Here is a 10,535-nt window from a genome sequence, read left to right as displayed (position 1 = left end):
GCCAGGCTACACAACAAAAAGACGGAGACAACAGTTTCCCAATCAAAATAAGTATTTAATCAAACCAAACCAATCCAAGTGCTCAAATTATAATAAAAGTATGGGATGTGGAAGTCAGTAAGTCCGTAGTGTGGAGTGTGTATGCATGAGTGGATTATAGGTGTGTGTGTTGTTTCAACATAAGTGTTGAAAGGTGTGCATGGCTATGGAGCTGAAAAGAACAGCCCCGGAAGGACTGGGGAAGCAGACTCTTATAGGGCGTTGGCACCCGGGCCCAGGTGCACGCCAATCACTCCTAATGACCAATTAAGTAGGTCTCTGCTCCCCAGTCCAGAAACAAATGGAAGACACAACATACAGGGAACCGTCACACCCCCATAAAGACGGAGTCCCAAAGGGATCACCGGCAACCCATTTAACATTAGATAAATATATACTATCTACTCTCTATCATACCCAACCTCTACTCCAATGGCCGCCTGCCCACTAGCTTTGATTGTGGTGCACACGCAACTGCTTCAGAACCTGGGAAAACATATGAGAACAGAAATTGGATCCCTTATCAGATTGGATGACCTTAGGAATCCCAAAAATAGAAATAAATTGAGAAAGGGCACGCACAACTGACCTAGTGGTAATAGTACGCAGAGGATACGCAGCCGGATAGCGAGTTGCCTGGCACATTACTGTTAACAAATACACCGCTCCAGATTTTGAAGGAGGTAGAGGACCTACACAGTCTATTATCAAATGTTCAAACGGCTGGCTAATGGCCGGAATGGGATACAATGGTGCTGGTTTCAACTTTTGATTAGGCTTGTCAGTTAACTGGCATGTATGACAAGTTTTGATAAATGCTGACACATCTCTCTTCATACGAGGCCAAAAGAAATGCCTAAGTAGTCTATCGTAAGTTTTTCTCACACCAGCATGTCCAGATTCATTATGCGCTACTTTTAACACTGACTGGCGAAGTTTCTCTGGCAACACAATTTGGAACACTGGTTCACCCACAAACCTTCCTTTATGTGACAGCCATTTTCTCACCAACAATGAGTCCTGCAGAAAATACCCACAAGCACTGTCAAACAGCTCCTCCTCTGGCCGTACCAATGGAAATATCTCCTTCAGATAGGCATCAGCCTGCTGTTCCGCAACCAGATCTGAACGGGTTATGGACAATGGAAAATCAGAAAGAGGTATCGAAAACTTTTCAGATACTTTTGTCTTAATTGAATCATTTAAATGAGATTTCTCTTTTAACTTAGCCATTGCACGGGTCACCGCACACGCTGTAAAAACCTCTGGGAAGTCATGTTCACATTCATCAGCTTCCTCCGTCACCAAGGGAACAGAGGTCACCACTGCCGGCGGCGGCGGGACCCCAGCCCAGACCTTAGCACCCACCAGGTCGTTGCCGAGGATCAGCGTCACACCCGGAATAGGCAGTGCTGGGCGCACAGCGAGCTTTGCTTCTCCCTGGAACAGTTCACATTTTAGGACAACATTATGCAAGGGAACCAACAAAATATTCATGTCTATGCCCCGGATAGGAACCTTATCACCAGTGTCAGAAACATTAGTCAAAGGGAGAACACCAGCTTGAATGAATGAATCAAAAGCCCCAGTGTCCCTCAAAATAGTTACCGGTACTTCTTCCCCACCCTGCACCAAAGACACAGTCCCCTGCATGATAAATGGACGGTAAGAATTCAGAGCTACAACCGATGTATCCTCATTTGAACCGAAAGTAGGTGTAACACAAGTGGACACCGGACGAACTGGAGCTGCCGTAGCAACCCCTTTTGGTTCCCAATGACCTGCCTTAGGGGAATTTAACAAGAAGCAATCTTTTTTCCAGTGCCCCCATTTGTTACAGTGATGGCAAACCTTCCCCGAGTCACGCACATCCCTACTGTTGTTGGCGTTAGCTCTGGAATCGACAGGCAGAGGTTTATTAAATCGGCCATGCGACTCACTGGCAGCAACATAATTGCCACCGCCCGCTCTAAACTCTCCACGGTGCGTTAAGACAAAGTCATCTGCGAGCGCCGCCGCATCTGCTGCGTTGCGTGCTTTCTGCTCACTGATATATGTTGCCACACGAGCTGGAACAGAATCTTTGAACTGCTCCAAAATCATCAAATCTTGTAAGCCTTCGAAATCTTCCACCTCCGAGGCGTTACACCAGCGGTTAAAGCTCGTCGTCAAATCACGTGCAAATTCCAAATGACTTTGTCTGTCATGTTTCTTCCAAAATCGAAACCGCTGCCTATACGCCTCAGGAACGAGCTCGTATGACTTCAGTACCACCGCCTTAACACGGGCATACTCTTGACTGTCAGCCGCATTCATAGCCGAAAAACCTCTTGCGCCCTGCCTGTTAAGACGCACTGCAGCATCAATGTGCGCGCCGAGTCAGGCCATTTACGCACATCTGCCACCCTCTCAAACATGGCAAAGAATGCCTCAGGATCACGTTCGGAAAACTTGGGCACCAGACGTAGATTGCCACTAATGTCAAACCCCCCTGCAGACCGTTCTGCAGGTTCTGAAAACACTTGTGCAGCCGCTGAAATCTTACCATCCCCTATCAAGTCCAATCTATTTTGCTCTACCTGCAACTTAGCCTGTTCTGTCTGCTGTTTCATTTTTTCAATAGCATACTCACTATCTAGCCTAAGTTGTTCCAGTTTGATCAGTTTGTAAGTTTGTCTTTAGCTTGCAAAATGATTAATTCTTTTTGTTGGTCGAACGTCAACCCTGACATAGCTGCTGGTGAAGGCACCGCCATTGCCTCCTCTTTCTTATCCCGTTCCTCAGTTGAAACCGCTATACCACCTAGCTCTCTTTTCAAGACTTCCAACAATGTCTCCTTTAACCTTCTATCACTAGCTTCAATTTTCAATCCAAAACGATCTGCAATGTTCAGCAATTGGTCTTTGGTGCATTGATTTAAGAGCTCCACCGAGGGAGACTGAACAACGTCATCCACTGTCACCATCCTGGGTATTGTGCGCTTTAAGAGCCTCCTCGCTGGCAAACCAAACAAAAACAAACAAACAAAATACAATACAAGTGTCCCCCTAGCCTATATAAACCCCAGCTAACTCCACCCTCTTCGTGTGCCGGTTGCGGAGGATTTCTACGCACTGAAGGCCACCGCAAAGGCCTAGCTCATACCAAAGGGGAGGAAAGGCAACCAATAACTGGCGACCCGCATGCCCCCTTAGCCGTGCCCCGAGTCGAGATATTCAGTACGAACTTCTCGCTACTGCCGCACCTGACGCACCTAGCCACCCCCCGGCCTAAACCAACGAGCTATTTTACCCAGGCAGCTAAGCGCACCTACCAGGGACACTCGTATCAAACAAATACAAAAAAAAATAAAAAACCAGCCAGGCAACTTTTGACGTCCCAAATGACGTTTTACTTAGCTGCACAACTACCAGAAATAAACAACTCTCCAACCGCACAAAATGAACCAAACAGCTACCGTACTGTACTGAAATAACCAAACCTAATCAAATTAACTCAAATTTAAACAGATTAATTCAACTCATAACAATTAACTGCATCTCCCCAAAGTCCGAATAACAAGCCTGTAACATTGCTTTGTCTACTCACCGGACTGTTGACCAAACAATGGAACGACGGAACCTCCCGGAAAGATTCCCAACTAACGTCACTCCATTCACAAATCCAATACAGGAGGGAGACTAAATTGACGCTCCAAACTCACTGTACAAACAAATCCCGGACGAGCCCCCATTTTGTTACGCACCTGGCCTAGGGGCGCCAGGCTACACAACAAAAAGACGCGAGACAACAGTTTCTCAATCAAAATAAGTATTTAATCAAACCAAACCAATCCAAGTGCTCAAATTATAATAAAAGTATGGGATGTGGAAGTCAGTAAGTCCGTAGTGTGGAGTGTGTATGCATGAGTGGATTATAGGTGTGTGTGTGGTTTCAACATAAGTGTTGAAAGGTGTGCATGGCTATGGAGCTGAAAAGAACAGGGCCGGAAGGACTGGGGAAGCAGACTCTTATAGGGCGTTGGCACCCGGGCCCAGGTGCACGCCAATCACTCCTAATGACCAATTAAGTAGGTCTCTGCTCCCCAGTCCTAGAAACAAATGGAAGACACAACATACAGGCATCGATCTTTGGCCTATGGTTTTTGTGTACCGAATACAATTATGAACCGCCACTTAGCTATAAAATATTGTTTGTTATGGCTAACTCATGACTAGCACAGAAGCCAATAACAAAGCAACACTCATTGTTGCTAACAAAGCCATAGTTGCTAGCAAAGCAACGCTGGAAAAACCCTCTCGGAAAACTCCAACAAAACAGGGCTGAGCCAGCCTCGGGAGAATAAATTGGAGAGAATAGTCAATAAATGAAATTAATTTCATATTGATTTGCATCAATTCATTATAACGACTTGTTCTTCTTGACCGAAAAACACGGTAAGCTATTGGTCCATTTTGTGTGGTAGAGGAGTCAAATGACGCACCAAACGTCCCGTTTTATGGGAACGCAGACAGATCCTGGGAAGCTAACCTGGGTTAACAAAGGAAGTTGATGATAACGGTTGTGAACCCATTAACTCTGATTGGGGTTTTAGGTTTTGTCGAGCCAGCTAACGCTAAGAAAGCCTGACTCTGTCAAACTTGCTTCGTAGTACACTCTTCAGGGCATGTGGCTCAGTGCCTGAAGTTTCTTTTCATCTCCAGGATCCATATTCTTCATATATGTTTACAAACTATTCATGGTTTTGTCATCATGATTGTCCATACTGTAATTTTACTGTTGGTCTTTTCTGTCCACACAACATCAATGCATGTCTGTCCGTCCTTGGAGAGAGATCCCAACTCTGTCACTTCAATTTTTTTTGTGGTGCTGGTAACGTAGGCTACTGCTCACGCTGCCTGCTATTGTGGTGCTGTCGCTCAAAACAGAATGCTGGACAACCAATAAATGAGCGGGAATCAGTTTCTTGAATGAGGATGTCAAGGCAGCTACACTCACTGAACGAGACGTTCTCTCAAACTTGGACGTCTGCTACTTACAGGAAGAACGACAAATGGATGCAGTCAAACCACATTAACATTGCGTGGCTTTGGGCTTATGTAGCCTACCTACACACACTCATTCACCATTTCTTTCATGTGTCTCTGATCAAATGTAGACTGTTTCTGGGGTTTAACATTTGTTGTTCGATGTCCCACAAGAACATGTCTCTCTTCTCCCTAGTTTGTCCTCCTTGTCCTCTCTTGTCACTCAGGCTTATTTGTGCTGGGTTATCTTCAAGTCTTGTGTTTGGCAGGACTTTGAGGAAGAAGTATGGATAAGGAAGAAAAACCCCAACTATAACAAACGCCCACAAATGTTCCCATTTAGTGTTGTTCAGTCATCTGTAAGTTTATTATTATTGTGAATGTACTGAAATGTTCACCATTTATTTAGAATTCCACTTTTCTTCCTGTTCTGGTTACAAAACTGAACACACATGAAATAAACTTCTGGTTTGTGGTATGGAAACAACGCATTAGCTTTAATATTGTGTTCTCGCATTTGGTAGACACAAGAAGACAGTTTAAAATGATTTCGATTTTTATGAGTAATAATACTTTTAGATTTTGCTTGTTACTTTTCTGCAGGCATTTTAAATCAATGAAAAAATTGTACCTAAACTACTCTTTTTATGAATTCTACATATTGATTCAGCCAACGTTTTATTCATCATGACCAATGATAGTTTGTTTAAACATGATGCTAGAAAGTACTTCTACATTTTCTGAAAAAGCAGTTTTACATCACAAGGTGTTCTAAGTTAATGTTGTGTTTTTAAGTAATAAAAGTGGAAGGTTTTTACTTAAATTCTTCACGAGTCAAAAAAAAATTGTTTTGCAGTTTGATTAATGATTTGTCAGCATGATAACATTGATGATACTGAGGTGATGAAAACACATGAAAACTCTCGGAGTGAAGTCTATAGAGAGTCTGAAGAATTATGAAATAGTTTGATTGATTTCATTGACTTCAGGCTTAACAGAATAAATCATATAATATTGATGCTTTGTGATCATACCAGTAGTATAACTGTAATATAAAAATCACATTGTTTTATAATGAAAAAAAGTGAAAGAACCCATCACCAAAATGATTTAACATCATTGTTGGTGTTGAGAATTCTCAGCTCTGCTACCATGAAAAAGGCTTTTCTCAGGCTTTATGATTCATGTGCAGAAAAAGTGACATATAGCTTTAAAATGAAATAATTCATTAACAGTGTTTAAAACAACAGTTTCTTGTACCATGAAGTGTTTTAATCACTTCTGTGTGCGTCACACCTTCTCTGAAGAGGATAAACACCTGTGTTCTTGGCAGGACTTTGAGGAAGACGCATCCATTACAAACAGGCAGAACACGAACACGAAACGAACACACACACACACACTTTCTTTATTGAAATGCACCTTTATTGTGACTCTGCAGACTCATTTAAACATTTGGTTTGCAACTATAATAACATCTCTAACATCTAATACAGATGTGTTCTGTTTGAACTCACTCAGAACCAAACTAACTGAGAAATGAGAAGCTGCCAGGGTAAAAAGATGAACTACCAAAGATACACCAAAAAATGAGAGTTAAATATTTATCCTGAACATGTGAATGCTGGATGTTCCCAGTTCACCCTCGCTACAAGTTTGGTTTTACAGGTCTGTCTGGCGGCCTCCCCATCATCTGATCACACTCATCACACGGTGGTGATCAGTTCTGCTCCTCTCTTCACCGAGTGTCCACGACATGCGGACGCAGATCTGACGATACTACAGTAAGTCCATCATCGATCTTTGGCCTATGGTTTTTGTGTACCGAATACAATTATGAACCGCCACTTAGCTATAAAATATTGTTTGTTATGGCTAACTCATGACTAGCACAGAAGCCAATAACAAAGCAACACTCATTGTTGCTAACAAAGCCATAGTTGCTAGCAAAGCAACGCTGGAAAAACCCTCTCGGAAAACTCCAACAAAACAGGGCTGAGCCAGCGGCTCGGGAGAATAAATTGGAGAGAATAGTCAATAAATGAAATTAATTTCATATTGATTTGCATCAATTCATTATAACGACTTGTTCTTCTTGACCGAAAAACACGGTAAGCTATTGGTCCATTTTGTGTGGTAGAGGAGTCAAATGACGCACCAAACGTCCCGTTTTATGGGAACGCAGACAGATCCTGGGGAAGCTAACCTGGGTTAACAAAGGAAGTTGATGATAACTGTTGTGAACCCATTAACTCTGATTGGGGTTTTAGGTTTTGTCGAGCCAGCTAACGCTAAGAAAGCCTGACTCTGTCAAACTTGCTTCGTAGTACACTCTTCAGGGCATGTGGCTCAGTGCCTGAAGTTTCTTTTCATCTCCAGGATCCATATTCTTCATATATGTTTACAAACTATTCATGGTTTTGTCATCATGATTGTCCATACTGTAATTTTAATTGGTCTTTTCTGTCCAGCACAACATCAATGCATGTCTGTCTGTCCTTGGAGAGAGATCCCAACTCTGTCACTTCAATTTTTTTGGGGGGGTGTTCATGAACTTTTCCCACCTGCCTACTTGCTGGTAACGTAGGCTACTGCTCACGCTGCCTGCTATTATGGTTTTCAAAACAGGACGCTGGACAACCAATAAATGAGCGGGAATCAGTTTCTTGAATGAGGATGTCAAGGCAGTTTACACTCACTGAACGAGACGTTCTCTCAAACTTGGACGTCTGCTACTTACAGGAAGAACGACAAATGGATGCAGTCAAACCACATTAACATTGCGTGGCTTTGGGCTTATGTAGCCTACCTACACACACTCATTCACCATTTCTTTCATGTGTCTCTGATCAAATGTAGACTGTTTCTGGGGTTTAACATTTGTTGTTCGATGTCCCACAAGAACATGTCTCTCTTCTCCCTAGTTTGTCCTCCTTGTCCTCTCTTGTCACTCAGGCTTATTTGTGCTGGGTTATCTTCAAGTCTTGTGTTTGGCAGGACTTTGAGGAAGAAGTATGGATAAGGAAGAAAACCCCCCCCCCCCCAACTATAACGAACACGCCCACAAATGTTCCCATTTAGTGTTTGTTCAGTCATCTGTAATTTTATTGTTACTGTGAATGTACTGAAATCCTGGCACCATTTATCATTGTGGATAATAATCCACCTGTTCATGGAACCCGTTCAGTGCATGTGAGTGGATGTGAGCGTGCCCCACTGGTCAGCTCCTGCCTCCTGTGCACTGCTTTCATACGGCCGTTACAGCTGATAACATTGTTATTTGATCAGATCTGTGTGAGTCACACCTCTCTGAGGAAAATAGATATCAGTGTTCTTGGCAGGACGTTAAGGAAGACTCATCAATCACAGAACATGAACACATACATACACACACATACACACAACCCCCCCCACACACACACACACAGTTTTACACACACACACACACACACACACACACACACACACACACACACACACACACACACACACACACACACACACACACACACACACACATACACATACAAAAATAAAAAATAAATAAAAAACTACAACAAACACGCCTACAAATGTTCCCATTTAGTGTTTGTTCAGTCACCTGTAAGTTTATTGTTACTGTGAATGTATTGAAATCCTGGAACCATTTATCATAGAATTCCTTGATGAGGAAGAAAGAATGAGGATGACTTTTCTTCCTGTACTGGATTCAAAAGAGTCGATACATATAATGCACTTTTGTTTTGTTAGAATGGAAACAAAGAGTTAGCTTTAATATTGAGGCTAATGTAAAGATATCGGTTTAAAATCAACTCAATCAAGTGTCAAAATGTTATGTTCTACGATTAATAACACTATAACATGCTGTTTGTTTGCATGAATTTGAACACCATCTGGTGTGCACACAGAGGATTACTCAATTAGTCCCCCACATGTTGAGCTGTGGTTTGTTGGAAATGTTTAGCATTCTGTATGATGTCTTTGGGTGAAATGCTTTATTATAATGATTTCCACTCCACACTTTAATCTCTAAAGCTAAATATAGTAGGCAAAGATAACCTAAAGTAACAAAAGTAAATAATAAAGTAATAATGTTTTTTAAGAGAGTAAAGAAAGGGAGAAGATGTTGTTTACAGCTTTTCTGGACACAGATAAACTATTTGTACCTTCAGCAGCGAGCAGAGCTTATTTAATCACCTCTGTCCTTTCTTGTGTCCATCCATCCAAATCCATCTCTGTCATGTTGTGTTGACTTTGTCTGTGACCGGCACATCTCAGATTATACTGACATGAGAGGTAGTGCATGTCCATGGAAGCTCTCTCACGAAGTACAAAAAAGATAGATAAACTATAAACTTCAGTCACCAATGTACGGGACAAGATATATAAGACTAGAACCACTGAAACCAATATATCAAGTCATCATAACTATTATTGTTGTTGTTTATTTGGTGAACTGGTCTTACATTTGAAATGTCAACCTTTAAAACTATTTAAAAACTATTTAAACAAATCAGCACAATGTGAAGTCTGCTTATCATTTGCAGCTAATGGTGTTTTCTGGCATCCATTTGTTCAAAGGAGGGTGTTCTGATTTTGTGATGTAGCTAGTGAGCTAGTGCTGTGTTCAACAAGCCTGTCCGTCGTTGTTTCATCAGAGAGAATCATTGGTGCCAGCCTGCCCTCCATACAGGACTTGTACATTTACAGAGTCAAGAAACGGGCAGGAAACATCTCTGCAGACCCATCACACCCCGGACACAACCAGTTCCAACTCCTCCCCTCTGGGAGGCGCTACAGAGCACTGTACAGTAAAACTACCAGACACCAGAACAGCTTCTTTCCTCTGGCTGTCACTCTGATGAACAGTTAATCATTCATCCTCTGTCTGGTACAAATCCCTGTGCAATAACCTGATTAAATTCAAATTGTTTCCATATTTATTCAAGCAGCCTTGCACTCTGCATATATGCACTTTTATCTACATTTCATTCTCGTTGTTTTTTGTGCTTTTATGTTCATATATATACTTTTCCATTTTATATTTCTGTGTACAAATAGTTAATGTTTATCCTTTTTCTTCTGGGAACGCCTTGATTTTTTGTTCATTTTTCTGTTTCTGTGTTCCAGTGAGCGTAAGTAACCGGAATCAAATTCCATGTATGCGTATGCATTGCATGGGCAATAAAGCTGATTCTGATTCTGATCAGCTTGCAGGCGCTGGTTCATTCCAACGTGTAAATATCAACACTGCTGTTCTCTGGTGCACTTTAGTTCTATAACGAAGGCCTTTCCTTTACCCTGGTGACTCCTTACAGCCATCTGAAAGCAGCAGGTATCTGTTCCATCTGCGGTCGCTAACTGGATTGATGTTGAACACTGTCAAGCCGCAGTGATGCAGGACAGAACCACAGTTACGTTTTATGCAGCCAGCATCATAAACCCCTGTGCTCATGTTTCTTTTGCACA

This window comes from Anoplopoma fimbria, chromosome 18, assembly GCF_027596085.1.
Source record: "Anoplopoma fimbria isolate UVic2021 breed Golden Eagle Sablefish chromosome 18, Afim_UVic_2022, whole genome shotgun sequence".
Lineage (NCBI taxonomy): Eukaryota > Metazoa > Chordata > Actinopteri > Perciformes > Anoplopomatidae > Anoplopoma > Anoplopoma fimbria.
The sequence above is the reverse complement of the archived record's forward strand: the minus strand, read 5'-3'. Positions refer to the sequence as shown.